This window comes from Scatophagus argus, chromosome 18, assembly GCF_020382885.2.
Source record: "Scatophagus argus isolate fScaArg1 chromosome 18, fScaArg1.pri, whole genome shotgun sequence".
Lineage (NCBI taxonomy): Eukaryota > Metazoa > Chordata > Actinopteri > Scatophagidae > Scatophagus > Scatophagus argus.
Window position 1 is genome coordinate 18,715,481 of NC_058510.1, and position 15,913 is coordinate 18,731,393.

The following is a 15,913-nucleotide window of genomic DNA, read 5'->3' on the forward strand; positions in this document are numbered from 1 at the left end:
GCTCCATCTACGCCCTGAGATAAACCTGCAGCTTAGAGGTGCTACATGTGTCATTGTTAAACGTTTATGTATCCTAATCAAATTAAGCACGACACCTTTCTGTGATTACTGTATATAAAAGACACTATTGTGGAACGGAGTTGGGCACATTCTCATTGTGCAATTGCGTCCTGTCCTCCACTTGGCTTTTCTAAAGGACAAAGACGCTCACAGTCATTTCTCCATCTGTCTTTGAATCCTTTCACTACTTTCCACCTGTCCTTTAGTGTCAAATAGCGACTCGTCCAGAGTGAGTGACAAGTGTGGTTTGCTATGTAGAATCTTATCAGTGATGTGCTACATTGAAATTCTCAAATAAAAGCTAGTGTTTAAATAATGGCCAATGGGAACAAGTAATGGCCAGTCACTAGTAAAGGTCTGTTAGAAACATTGTGGACAGGTGGAATTATGCACCTATACTCTAATAACTCACTTGGTAATGTGACGAAGTGGGTGAGACTATTCCATTTACCCTATTAGAGAATACCATACAGAGAGGTAAAGTTAATTCCCTTCCACTGGACCACCATGAGACCTTATTTTGGAAAAAAAGAAAAAAAAAACATGTACTTTTTAATAGTGAGAGATAAATAATTTTTTTGATCTTGTTTGTTCACGGGGGCTAAATAGCTAGCAAACCTCAGAGTGCCATAGCCACTTGAAGGATGAACCTTCCTGGATGATCTGGGTCTCTCTCAGCATTGATGAAAGTGACATATTTTGTCATTGGAGGGAACTCACTCCAACGAAATTCGTGCTCTGCATTTAACCCACCCAAGTGACGTGCACACACACAACAAACCCAGGGCAGTGGGCGACCGCGTGCAGCGCCCGGGGAGCAGTGGGGGTTAGGTACCTCAGCCATGGACACTTTCGATTTCGATTTCGATTCATCGGTTACGGGTCCGACACCCTAACCGCTGATCCACGACTGCCCCCAATTGCTTCCCAGTTGGATGTTGGTCTCCTCCAGGTTTCCTCTGAATGTTGGTCGTCATCACCGTATCTCTAAGGGTGAGCCTGCACACCTTGTGAAAGAACCTCAGTGAGCATCTGCGACCATGCTCTTGGGATGCAGATCGACTGGCGTTCATAGGTCGGTTGTCACGGAAATTGCTGGCTTATATGAACTCAAAATACATAAAAGTACATATTTTCAAATACAGCACACAATTACAGCCATTGAATTTCAACCCCCTGGAGTCGACAGACGCGCCGGCGCGTCCTTATCACATGACCAATTTAAGACGACGTAGCTGCAAGACGCAGCCTCGCTGAGTCTCAGTTTTAATTTGTGTCGAAAGTGGGCACTTCAAACTATATACAAGTTTTTAAATTTTGTTAATATGTCAAGTAAAACCCGAGTTATGATAAACAACATACGCAATGTTTTTTCCTGAACATTGCCGTCACGTTTGGTGCGCGTTTGGTGCGCGTTTTATGCAAGAAGACGCAGTAAATACCAGCGCATTGAGCACACTTCATTCAGCACACTTCAGCGCATTTTTCCCACTCGGATTTTATAGTTTTTGTGTGATTTTAGGTCCAGTGTGTTAATACAGTATGTCAAAATGAAAAAAATAACAGTAAAGTCACACTTGTGAGGTTGTGCCGAAAAAAAATGATACCAAACATGGCAAGGTAAACCATTTCTAAGCTGAAATATAAAGTTAGAATCAAAAATAGTCAAAAACTGACAATTATACACAACTCCAGAGGTTTAAAATCCAAGCGGTTATCTGTATGGTGAATGTTCCTGTGCTGCCAGTTACAAATTTAAACACAAGTATCTTTATACAGCTTAAAACCTCAAAATAAAACAAAACAAAACAAACAACAACAAAAAAAAACAGAGAAGAAAAAGACATTCTTGTACATATTTTATTGAACAGTGAAGACAGGGAGCCATAATTAGGGCTAATTAGTACTCATTTGTATGTAAGGCCCAGCATGGCCACAGAGTGAGTTCAGTGTGAGTTCGGGGCCTTCATCTGGGAACATGGAGCCTCATTTGTGCTTTGGCAGTCACTTTACACGATGTATCCGTGCCACTGCATCTATGGATGAGTTTTAATCTGATTAAACTTGTGTGATTGAGTTAAATGCTTTGTGTCAAACTGGAAATACAACGGCTACTTCCTGGTAATACTTTGATAACAAATGTTCTTAAGTCTGTTTCGGCTTCTGTAGAAACACGGCAAGATGCAACATGGTGAGGAGGAGGAGCCGTTTCCTCTTTAAATATGGAAGGATCATTCTAAAGTAATGAAAACACAACAAAGTTAGGTTCAGATCATGAATTATGAATATTATTTTCCTTTTCTGCCCTTAAATCTCCCAATGGGAAGGATTCAAATTCAACAAATAAATTCAAAAATATTTCACATTAAAACAAACAAACAAATATGGCTTTAATATGCAGTTAACATTTTAGTCATTACTTATTATTAAACTTAGAAAGGGATGATAATTGACTTAAAATCTTACTTAAAGAAATATGTAACTTATTAAACATATTTGTACCTCATTTGTTTAATTCTGCACAGAAATGTGAAATGTAAAAATAACAAGTTGTGATTTTTCTGGATGTTGTGTGCATGAACTGTTTCTTGAGCATGCACACCGACTATGGAGTGTGACTGCAGGTGTCCCACTACTACCAACTCCTCCTCTTCCTGAGATGGACACCGGCTCATACATATGTGATCCGACAACATGATATTACGTGTACTGCATAAATGTACATGTCATACAGTATGTATGAGCTCAGATTAGATGGTTTGCAAAGATGTACACTGCCAACAATTTATTGTGGCAACTGGCTGCCTATTCAAGAGAAACACCACTGAGTTGCATTATGGGGATTACAGCACCCAGTGTTTTTGTACTTTAACCTAATGTCAGAATATTTTGCTACTGGCAGCTGTAACTTTGATCTTTCCTTTAAAAAAATAAAAAAATCTATCTCTTCCTAGTCCTTAATTCACTTGAGTCTCCTTTTACATCTTTACAAGTCATGTACCATGACACATTTTCAAGTGTGAATCTTTAGAATCCTTTGAAATGCATGACTTTTCAATAATAATGCAGGGGATGGTGTGCTTTGTAAAAATATTAAATGTCAAGCTCACCTGTTCCAGCGTGACAATTATTCCCATACTTTGTGAAATGCAGCAGAACAATAGAATCAACATCTGTGTGCAGTATACTGGGGACAGCTGGAGGCTGGAGGCTCTGTTATATTCCGTCTTGTTGATCCCAGCATCAAGGTTTTTGAACCTCATCTCTGTTTGCTCAGGAAGGTTGACTGAGCACCTGATGGAACCTGAAGTTGACTGCTCTATTTCACACAAGTGAGATATATTCACACTTCCACAGTAATCTACTGAAGCTATATCGGGTAAACACATTCTTATAAATGCACACACACACACACACACACACACAAATTCTTAACCTTGCTGCACCAAGGTGTTCCCCGCGACCCTGACAGATAAGCGGTATGGAAAATGAATGAATGAATGCATGAAGGTGCTAGTAACATTTTACTGCTATGGCTGCTGGCAGAGGAGTTAGGTTGATCTACTTTACATACAGTTAGATAGTTCAGTCCAGTAGTTCTCAACCTGGGGGTTGGGTCTCTCCAAAGGGTCACAATGTATAGGTCTGAGGAGCCATGTTTTGTTCCCAGGACATCAAATACCACCTTTGTTTGGCACTAAAGGGTACCTTGTGCATGTAGACAAGATGCACAAGGGCCTGACAAAGCATTGGCGTGTCGCAAGCTGTGATGAGAACACATGAGTGGACATGAGATGGAAAAAGATGGACAGGAAAAATGACAAAAATAAAGTTCTGTCACACAAAATTGTTTTCATTTCTTTGTAGTTTGGTCTTGTCTTTTGTTTTTTGGAATAACAGATAATTTTACCTCACTTTTTTTTTTTAGCATGGGGTCACTGAACCAATGTGAACCAATTAATATACACTTTATAGACAAAAGTATTGGGGTAACTGACTGTTACACCAAAAGGGACTTTAATGACCGTGCACTGTAAATATATAGGCAGCTTAGTAGCTATTATAACAGCTTCCACTATGTTGGCAAGGCTTTCCACAAGATTTTGGAGTGTTTCTGTGGGAATTTATGCCCATTCATGCAGTAGTCACCAAATGTTGACTTAAATTGACATATTGGATAGATCTAGCAGTTTCTGTAATCTTTCTGCCTGATTTCTCTCATCGTTATACTCCTCCCTCCACGCTATCTTTTCTTCATCTTATCCTTAATTACCTCTGCCACTCTCTCCTCCCACTTCCCTTCCTCTTTCTTATTCTGTCTTTGTCCTTGGTTTCTTTCCTTCATTTCCCACTCCATCCCCTACCCACCCCTCCTCTCTATGTCTCTCTCCTTTTTTCCTCCATTTCTCTGACTCTTAGTGATCAGTGGAGGTCAAGAGCGTTACATAGAAGTGAAGAGGAGATAATCCCACATATTAAAGCCTGTAAAGGCTGCTAATACCAGATCCAATAGTGAGGTATTCACAGCCGGAGAGGCATGGCCGACTGCTGCTGATCACTATCTCAGGCTGGCTGAAAGGACAGACACGCTGCTTGCCGAGCCTTTGTCAGTCACAATGAAACAGCACAGTTCTTCCATACAGATCATTGTTGCTCGATTGAAATGTATCAGATAGCCGGTCTGTTACTGATGTTTACAAGTTGCGTCCACATTCTGACATGTGAATTATGCTGGACTGTTTGGAAGAAAGAACATATCAGCTAGAGTGAAAAAAATATATTTTTTGTTCTTTTTTTATCACCAGCACCATTTCCTATATTGTACAATTGTTTAGACTGATTTAGAATTATGTAGTTGGATTACGTGACGATACTTCAAAACGTTACACATTACTTCTTTTTCTTTGTGAAATTGGGGTTGTGTTATGACAGATAGAGGGTGTCTCGAGGTCCCCACCAGGGACTGACCAGTTATCACCCTGGCTGATTGGAATTATTCGAGCCCTAGCACTAACAGTGTGAGGACCCTATTGTTATTCACAGGGTTTTTAGGGCCTGAGCACTAACAGTGCCCCATTCTTCTTCACAGGATGATTCTTTGTTATTTGGGCCTGAGTACTAACAATGTGAGGACCCTATTCTTATTAACAGGGTTTTCTTTGTTTTTATTAGGACCTCCACACTAATGGTGTGAGGACCCTATTATTCCTCAAAGGGTTATTCTTTCCCACTATTATCCTTATGGCACGAACACTAACAGTGAGAAGACCCTATTGTTATTTGCAGGGTTTTTGTTTATTACTATTATTATGTTTATTTTAAGTATTTGAACTCCAAAAGGAGGCCTTTCCCATATAGAAAAAATTACAAACCCGTCAGGATCTGCAACTGCGATCTGATATAGGTTCAAGACATGGGCCTCAAAAACTGGCTTAGTAGCGCCCCCTTTAAGTTTTTTGGATGAAAAGAGTTTGCATGGCCAAACCACTCAAGCAACATGCATAAAATTTGGCAGGCATACGTATCTCATTAAGACCTACAAAAGTCTTGCAGGGGCTGACTATCTACAATGCCCAGGAAGTCAGCCATTTTGGATTTTCTTCAAGAACTGACCTAAATTGGGGATCTTACGTTTTTTTCTAGCTTCTCCTAGGCCGTTGACCTGATCTTGATCAAACTTAGCGTGTTCACTACAAGGATCAGAACTTATCAAAATGTTCAATGTTCGTTGCAGAGCATGACCGTTACAGGGTCTCATAGTTCATTCAGCCATTTTTTTTTTGCTAAAAGAAACACAGAAAGTGTGGCATAACTCCATCAAACATAGTCTAATCTGCCCCAAACTTGCAAAGCATCACCATGGTGCTTTGTAGAACAACCTGGTCCAAAAGTTTGAAAAGATGAGACCTGAAAGTGAACCAAAGATCTGAAAGCAAAAAAAAAAGAAAGATCTGAAATCTGAAAAAAAAATAAGGTTTGAAAATGTAAAAAAAAAAAAAGAAGGTGCATCTCAAAACACGAAATCTGCAACTGAAAAAAATAAGACCTCAAATGTAGACATAGAACATACATACACATATATACAATAGAACATATATGAAAGTATAAATTGAAAATAGATCTTTTATTCTTTTCTTTATTCAGAACTTTATAAAAATTATATTTAAACTGAGAAATGCTGTATCTGTATCTGTATCTTTCAAAGTTAAAAATCTCACCTTTCAAGTTCAACTCTTTATTCAATGTAATGAAGCTTTTGGCCCTAACTTGGCTCCATATTTTGTGCACCCTGATCAAAACCGGAACAGTGTTCACAGTAATTGTTGTTGTGATGTATCTGTGTAGATGTTGCTGTGTAGACACCATGTCACATTCACTACTACAGTAAGGAGTAATGAAGTCTGAAGTCTGTCTAGTCTGACATTTTGAATTGAAGTGACAAACATAATTCCCCATTATACCAGTAAAACCCCTCACAGCTCCCCCTGTATGTAATGGCTGTGTTCTTTGAAATTCTATTTTTGGTTTAGTTGAAGTAGATTTGTAAACATCATGAAATGCTACTTCGGCAAGTAGGCAGGTAAGATTGTGCAAGGTCATATTCATGAGGAACTACAGCTTTATATTTTAGCGGCTTGTGATAGTAAATCATACACAGATAAGAACCGAGGGTTAGGAATGGCTGTATGGAACCTCAACACCGGAGCTTGTAATCATATCTGCTGTGAAGATCTGTCAGTTTTGATGCACAGTGTTTCTTTTTTTTTTCTTTTTTCTTGTCATCTCAAGCAGGGTGGTCAGCCTGGAAATGCACACACCATTTTGAGCTGTTCAACACAACACCAGTCATACTTTTTCTTTACAGTAGGAGTGTGTGTGTGTGTGTGTGTGTGTGTGTGTGTGTGTGTGTGCGCATGTATTTGCAGACATCACAGTTAGCAGTACAAGAGCAGCAGGAGCTTGTGGGCCCCATAATCACACAGAGTGGCCCCAAAGTCCGGGCATTAATCATTGTAAGCAGTCGTGACAGGAAAATCAAAGACTTGGCCCCTATAGCTCTGCTCTCTGCCTCGCTTGCCCCAATGGACCCCAGATGCTCCAGCCTACTAACTGTAGACTTCAGAAAGACAGACAGAGAGAGAGAGAGAGAGAGAGAGGGAGGCATCATGCACCATTTCTACCAGCCAGGAGCATCCTTCATCTCTATCGAGTGTACATGTACCATTTGCTAAGCCATCATTAAATGATGATATGTGCTGCTCTGCCTGACCACACACCATGTATACACTGTATAAACTGTACACTTAGATACACACGCTAGTTCTCGCACACTCTCTCTCTCTCTCACACACACACACACACAGTGGTGAAATTAACTGCGTCTTTGTTATGTGTTCTTGAAGCAATTAAAGTGCTCCTTAAACAATTTTTCTGTCAAATCTAATTACATTGAATCCGTGTTAATTAATGCATAAATTGAATTAGGCCTGTATGACATTATTAATAGTGTTTGATCTTATTCTAAGAATAAGCAGAAGTGAAAGGGTACTTACTAATTTGTCTTTTTAGATCAGTTGTACTTTCACAGGTTTCAAGATTAATATTTTACTGTCATACTGACTGTGTAACTGCTGAAAGTGACAAACTGTATTTTGATTGCTGTCATGGTTAAAAAAAAAAACTCAAAATAAAGCTCACATTTCACATTGTTTAAAGGACCATACCAGTGTACCGAGCTGGCATCACTGTAGCGGCATCTCATGTGTAAACCTGCACAATAGATAGTACTGTCCAGGGTGTCTGTTTACAGTATGCTGCTGACCTTTTCTTTTTTAGATTTTTATTACATAATAATAATAATAACAATAACTTTATTTATATAGCACTTTTCAAAACTCACATTTACAAAGTGCTTCACAATAAAAAAGACTGTAAACCGAAAAGGACAACCAATGATTAATTAGATAAAATACAGTAAAATTCAATAAAATAAAATAAAACAGGATTAACATAAAGTGAAATAACAAATTGAGTTTAATAGGATCAATGACTAAGAAAAACCAAGTGAGCTTTAAGAGGAGATTTAAAAGAGGACACTGAGTTTACCTGAGATCCTCCGGAAAAGAGTTCCAGAGCGCTTTAAATAGAGCTTTCTTTGACGGTGGCTTTCTCGCCTACAGCTCTGACTGGTGAAGAATCTTAGCAACAGTTGTTATATGTAGAATCTCTCCTACAGCTCCTGAAGCTTTCAACTGCTTCAGAGCAGTCATAGGAGTTTTGGTGGCCTACCTCACTAGTCTCCTTCTTGCACAGTCGCTCAGTTTGTGAGGACGGCGTGCTCTTGGCAGATGTACATATGTGCCATAATTTCTTAATGATGGATGGATGATTCAACAGTCTTTTCTCAAGGTTGCTTGGAGCATTCTGTCTCTTCCTGCTGTAGTTTCAGCCAGGAATACCGATTCACCAGTCAGTGGGCCTTCCAGACACAGGTGTCTTTAAACTACAGTCACTTGAGACACATTCACTGCACTCAGACGATCTCCATTTCACTAACTGTGAGACTATTCTGAATTAGGTCAGTCATCTTAAAGAGGGTGAATATTTATCTCTGTGAGTTCTTGTTGATATCATTTCTCATCTGGGGGAGACAAAGGGTGCAAAGCCAACATCACACCAACAGGCTGGGCAAAGCTCTACTTTGAGGCACAAACCTCATACCAAAGCATTTGCATAAAGAGAAAAGTTCTGGCTTCAAACAATGGGTGAAAGAAGGAGAAGTGTTGGCTTGCATACATCAGCCCACGTTTGTGACAAGTGTATATATACATATGCTGTACATATGTACATATGCTGTCATAGGTAATAACAAAAACAGCTACACTTACTCTAGACAAAAGTTTCCAGACACACCTCTTTATAGGGCTGTTTTTGAGAAGAAGCTACAAATTCAAAAACATAGATGATTCAGGCACATCTTCAAACTGGCAATACAGAAGATCTATACAGTCCGTGCAGTTTCAAGTTTTCAGTTTCACTCAAGATGTGTCACTAATTCAATATCTGAATGTGAAATATGGCGACAATCTCCCCTTCTGTTCCTCAGTTATGGTACTGAACAAGTGGACAGAAAACATAATGTCACAGTGAAGATGACCTTTGACCTTTTGGATATATAATGTTATCACTTCAAAGTTCCACATAATTGGTGCATGAATTCTTGAGTTATGGCTAAAAACATTTTGTGAGGTCAGAGTGACCTTTGACCTTTGATCACTAAAATCTAATCATTTCACCTTTGAGTCCAAGTGGATAAGATGCTATGCCCTCAGCTGTGGCAACTGTGTGTATGAGTAATTCAAAACCATATTTTCAAAGGCATAGAAAACCCAAATCAATAGATAGAATTTACTCAGAGCAGATATTCTGGTTTTATTTTTACACAGCAAATTGAGAGGAGTTACATTTCTGGCGTTGCTGAAATTTGGAGCAAGAGGAGAGTTAATTTTACTCTCAGTCAAATATTTTACATAACTTTCTGAGGACAAATAGTTGGTGTTAAAATGGAGTGTCAGTATATCAACTCCCTACATATACGGTAATCAACTCTAAATATTAGCCGGCACGGTGGTGCAGTGGTTAGCACTGTCGCCTCATAGCAAGAGGGTTCCAGGTTTGAATCCTGGTCTGGGCCCTTCTATGTGGAGTTTGCATGTTCTCCCTGTGCCTGCGTGGGTTTTCTCCGGGTTCTCCGGCTTCCTCCCACAATACCAAAAACATGCACATTAGGTTAATTGGCTACTCTAAATTGCCCCTAGGTGTGAGTGTGAGAGTGTGTGGTTGTTTGTCTTTGTGTGTTGGCCCTGCGATTGACTGGCGACCAGTCCAGGGTGAACCCCGCCTGTCGCCCGTAGTCAGCTGGGATAGGCTCCAGCTCCCCCGCGACCCTGATGGATAAGCGGTATAGAAAATGGATGGATGGAACTAAATATTTTGCATTATCCTGCACCCATTATGCCTGGTGAACTACCAGTACAGCACTCCATGTGGATGTTAAATTAGCGCTAGCCTTTGAGTTCCTCATCCATCCTAAAATTCAGTAATGCAAATTCATGTACAGTCAGACAGTTAACATGGCAAAACAGTAATTAAGCCTTAAGGGCACAATCGGTACCTCGTGTATATAAACAATAAGCAACAAGTTCTAAATAGCCTTCAGTAATATTCAGATGAAGTTGTTTGTGCATTTCCACATAGGATATTTATACAGTCGACAGAAACTAGCAAGACAGTGAGCAGTTGTTAGACCATTGCTGCAAAAAGCATAAACTCAAATGCGTTGCCAGGTTTGACTGCTATGGTGAAAACAGACTCAGGCCCCACGACACATTTTTATGACTTTTCCTTCCTAATGCCTTTTTATTTCCCTCTGTTAGAACCAAATGAGTGGGCATGGCTATTTCGCTGAAGCAGCATCACTTGAGTAGGTTGCCGGTCAATCCAAACAGCAGGGTAAGCTGTCGTGCAGACAATATGGAAGAAGTTTGGTGGGCTACAAGATGCTGTGCTAACATTAGCTGTTCAATCTGATTAACAGGGTTTAACAGCAGACCCACAGCTGGTGCTGTGTTACGTAATACCAAAAAAGCATTTTATTGAAGATTATTCCTGCTCAGCCTAAGGTAAACTTACATGTAATGCAGGAAGAAGCGTTCAGGAAGCAGAGTGTGAATGAAAAAGGCATCTTTCACCCCAGTTGATGCAGGATATTAAAGTGATATTGAAGCTGTTATTTAAAGGTGCAATAGTTGCATAATGTCACTTTAAAGGCTCTGAATGCTTCCCTCCAGCACTGATCATATGCACCTTATTAGAACACTCTCTGGAAGACATTTGGCATAATGAAAGGTTAACTATTTAGAATTTACATTGAGTAAAAATAATGATTTCCTATTCGAACTGCTGTCCACTGAATAAATGTCTCTGAGTGTGTGTGTCTGTTTGTGATCTTTGCAGATGGTGCAGATACTGTAGCAGGAGCGACAGTGGTAGCCGCTGCTAATCCTCTCTCAGAGCACCTGACTGTCTGCCATACAAAGCCAAAAAAGCTCCAGTCCATTCCATCTGACCAGCAAACATTCATCATCTAGATAAAATGCCTGTGACAGCTGGTACTTATCTGCCAACTCTTCATACTAACATCTACATCCGCTCATTACTTGTTATCACACTCGTTTACTTCTTTCTCTCCATCTCAGGTTGTCACTGAATTTGTTTATTGATGACTGCAGATACAGATTTTCATGGGGGGGGGGGTCATGGAAAATAATAAACTTTTAGGTGTATTGTACAGTTAAGTGCTCAGAGTGGACCACAGGTGTTATATCACAAAGACAAATAGTTTCACTATGTTTTTTCTGTTTATTTTGTTTGTTTTTTTTCATTTGACCCTGTGTGTACTTTACAGACCACAACATGACTGAGACTAACGGAAGAATGTTAGTGCTATATGTGTGTGTTTGTGTGTGTGTGTATGTGTGGATGCGTATTTCCGTAGTTGTGGGGGACCCATCTTATTACTGCCTTACTTGTGGGGACAAAACGCAAGTCCCCACATGTAAATGATTAATTATTATTGTGAAGACTTGCTTGAGGGTTAGGGTAAGGTGCTTAAGCCTCCAGGAAGTTAATGTAAGTGTATGCAATGTCCCCCAAAGTGATGGAAACATGACTGTGTGTGTGTGTGGGTGGGTGTGTGCTTGTTTTTCTGTTTTTTTCATTTGTCCTTGGGTGTACTTTGCAGACCACAACATGCCTGAAACTAATGAAAAAACGTTGGTGCCATATTTTTGTGTGTGTGTGGACGCGTATTCCTGTAGATGTAGGGGCTGTTTATACAGTCACATTGTGAGGACCTGCCTTACTCCTGCACTACTAATGGGGACAAAATGCGTGTCTAGGTTTAAGGTTAGGCTGAGGTTATAGTTAGTGTTATGGTTAGGTGATGGTTAAGCCTCGGACACACACACACGTACGTTGTAGTTACTCTGCTTGTACTTGAAACAGTGACAAAGCGTTTCAGCTAGATTCGAAACAAATGAGTATCAGATCACAGGAGATAAGCGTGTGTGTATGTGTGCCTGTCTTAGCATAGTCTGATATTAGTGGATGGTGATGAATGAAGAAGGATATTGTGTTTCAGATACAGCCATTACTTGTCCTCAGCATTCAGAGCTTCACTCGTCTACTCACTCATCCATTTTTCTCGACAACACACACTTGCTTGAGGCATCAATTTGAAAATCAAAGACCAGTTTCTCTGTATGCACAGGAAGAATATTACACATGCAAAACCTTGTAGCTTTTCTATATCATGCCCTTAAGTAAGAAAACTTCTTCACCAAGCCCGGAAGAACCTACTGCATATTTCTAATTATGCAGTTGAGTTAGAACTGAGCTATACCATTGTGCTCAAGTAGATATTATTACTTTACTGATCCTGAGAGAAATTCAGTATTCAGTTGAGATATGTAATGATGACATCCTTAAAAGAAGTGTGACAGGTCAAGAAACACAAGCAATCCGACAATCAGAACAATCAAACCTCTAGGTTAACAGTAAAATTTACTTAAAAATCAACTAATCATCATAAGCAGTACAAATATTACCCAAATTGTTCCTCAAATATTCCTCTCAATTTACAGAATCCACCTCCTGCTACGACTTTTTACCGACTGTACTTCCTGTACATCCTTGTTGTGCTCACTTGCAGTCTTAAGTACAGATGAAGTGGTTCTAATGTCGGCCCAGTCTCCACTTATTCACAACAGACCACCAACCTTTCTCAGTTTCACCACAACTCAAAAATAAACCAAAAATATTTAAGACGGCCCTTGTCTTTAGCTTCAAAAGGAACAGTGTCTATAAAAAGCATTCACCCCCTGAATGTTTTCCACTTTAATTGATTTTATAAATAAATAAGTCATATAATTTGGCTTTTTTCTGACATGAATTTACAAAAAAAAAAAAATAAAATAAAATAAAAATAACAAAAACTCTTTAATGTCAAGGTGAAAACAAAGTAATGTCCATTATTTAAAGATATATCACGCAAAATGAGTGACTGCATAAATATTCCCCCGTTTAGAGTGACTGACCTAATTCAGTGAAGGTCTGGCCAGTTGGTGCTAATAGTCTCATAATTAGTGAAATACAGGTCAGCTGAAGTGAATGTGTCTCAAGTGATTACAGTATAAAGATACTTGTGTCTGGATGGCCCAGTGACTGGTTAATCAGTATTCCTGACTACAGTTACACCATAATGACAAAAAAACACTTCAAGCAACTCAGAGAAAAGGTTACTGAAAAGTATAAGTTGGGGATGGGGATGCATACAAAGAAATTTCCAAGTCACTGGACCTGGACCTGGAGTGGGGCAGCACAGCAGCGGTTAGCAGGGTGTTGGCCCTTCTGTTTCGAGTTTGCACGTTCTTCCTCTCCCAAAAACACGTACTTAAGGTTAACTGGCTGCTCTACATGGCCCCTGGTGTGAGTGTTGTGGTGTAGTGTGTCAGCCCTGAGATTGACTAGCAAGCAGTCCAGGGTGTACCCCGCCTCTCACCTGTTGTCAGATGGGATAGGCTCCATGCCAGGGATATGGTGCTGCTGCAATAAATGTGCTCAGATGGATACACAAGTGGAGTCACTGTGTTGCAGAGAATTTTACAGACAGTTTGTTGAATAATAACGTTACAGAAAGGCCCCAAGTACATTTAATGTGATGAACATGAAGGTTTTGGGCCACATGGACAGGAGAGCTCTGGGGACATATTTCAGGATACCAACACAAAACAGGAGAAGACACGGACATCTGAGTAAGTACATTAACAACATTCTTTTATTACCAACATGGCGACATTACATTACATTACAGTCTATAATTTAATAAATAATTCTATTAAGTTCTATAATTTAAAAATAATCCACAAGATGAACTGTGATTTTTTATTTATTTTGTTTTTATTATTATTTTTTACATTTACATGTTCTACACATTTTTTTTATTTTCACTTTTCTAAGAGTGAAATCTCATTATTTAGCTCACACAATCATTACTACATTACATTACTTACATTTAATAAAGGATTATCTTATCTCTTAAACAAACATCTGTTGCTTGAAGTTTGTTTCATCTCATCCACTGACAACATGCTATTGAGTTATCAAAGCAACAGCAAATATGATTGATATAATTTGTGCTTCTTGCTGTGGATTATCTTTGTATATTGCTGGAAAAGATTGATTCACTCACCTGCATCATTAGTTGAATATAATTTTTCATACATTATGTTGTGCATTAGCAGGAACAAATTGGTTATTGGCAAGTAATATCAATGATTATGGGGAATATTCATTGAAACAAATATGGGTATTCGTTATACACGCAAAATTGGGGCACCAATCCTCACCAGGGACCAATAGCCAAATTAATACGTAGGAAATAACAGTCTCTTAGGAATTAATGAAGGGCGAATTTGAGCACTGATTGTTATGAAACAAGCTGTTATAACAAATATGTTCACAATAACCACAGACAACAACGAGTTAAATTATAACAGGATTTATTAACATTGCAACAATTATCAGAAGAAAAGTATTACTTTGAAATAACATTATTATAATCCAACTTTATGTATACACATAAATCAGGCAAAATAATGTATACACACATCAGGAAAAGAAAAAGATGCATAAATATTTAATTTGTAATTTAATTTAATTAAGTACTTCTCTACATATAGATACCTCTTTCGAAGTTTGATCAAATTATGATAACACTGTGTACTGTTGTACAATGTTTTCCCAACATTTGGCATAACCATTTTTTCCTGATGTTTGTATACATTATTTTGCCTGACTCTGTAAATATAGGTGTATGGGTCAGGCCGAGTATGTGTGTGTGTGCACTTGTGGGTGTGTGTGTGGAGGGAAGAGAGAGAGAGAGAGAGGGAAAATGGCGATGGAGTCACGTGAGTGATGTATCTGTAAGAGCCAAGATGGCGACAGAGTGACGCACGAAGCGTGCTCCTTAGAGCCAAGATGGCGGGTGGCCACAGGGTGTGGCTTACATGGCAAACAAAGGGACAAAGGGGAAAGACTCTCGCGCATCATGTGTTCCCTAAGGAGATTTGTGATCATGCACTCGCGCCCTGTGGCAGCTTCAATGCCAGGTGTAAAGGGAAGGAGATCCAGAAGAAAAACAGAAGAAGAACAAAGAGCCCAATAAAGATCACCACCGCAGTTTTTTGAGTCCCACACTATCACCACTCAATAGCAGAATCAGTAAACTGAAGTTTATCTGGTCAGGTATTGGTCCTTTAACTGGTGATATGTGAGCTCACTGGACTGATGAGGGTGGGCAATCTGTAACACAATAAATGTAACACAAGTTAAAAGCAACTCTTTTGTAGCAATGCCTCTGCGCAGACATAAGCCTCTTACTTTGTGTTGCTCCGATCCTTTGGAGTTCGGAAAAGAAATAATCCATTTTAAACGTCCGCAGTGTGGTCCTCGGTAGGGTGCTGAACGGTCTATTATCTCACTCTTCTGGCAATGTGGGCTGATGCATCCCTCAATGGCAGCGATGAGAATCACTGGTGGGGAAAAAACCCCAAAAATGTTGTTACTTCTCTAACAAAGTTGGCACACGGTTCTCAATATAAGATCAGCTGATTGCACATCGATCACAACAGTCTATTGCTCGGCCCGCAAGTTGAAGACTGTGACAGGATTTCAAAGGTGATCATAATCAAACATTTGAGGGTTGCTCCCTATCGGCGACCGGGACACCAAG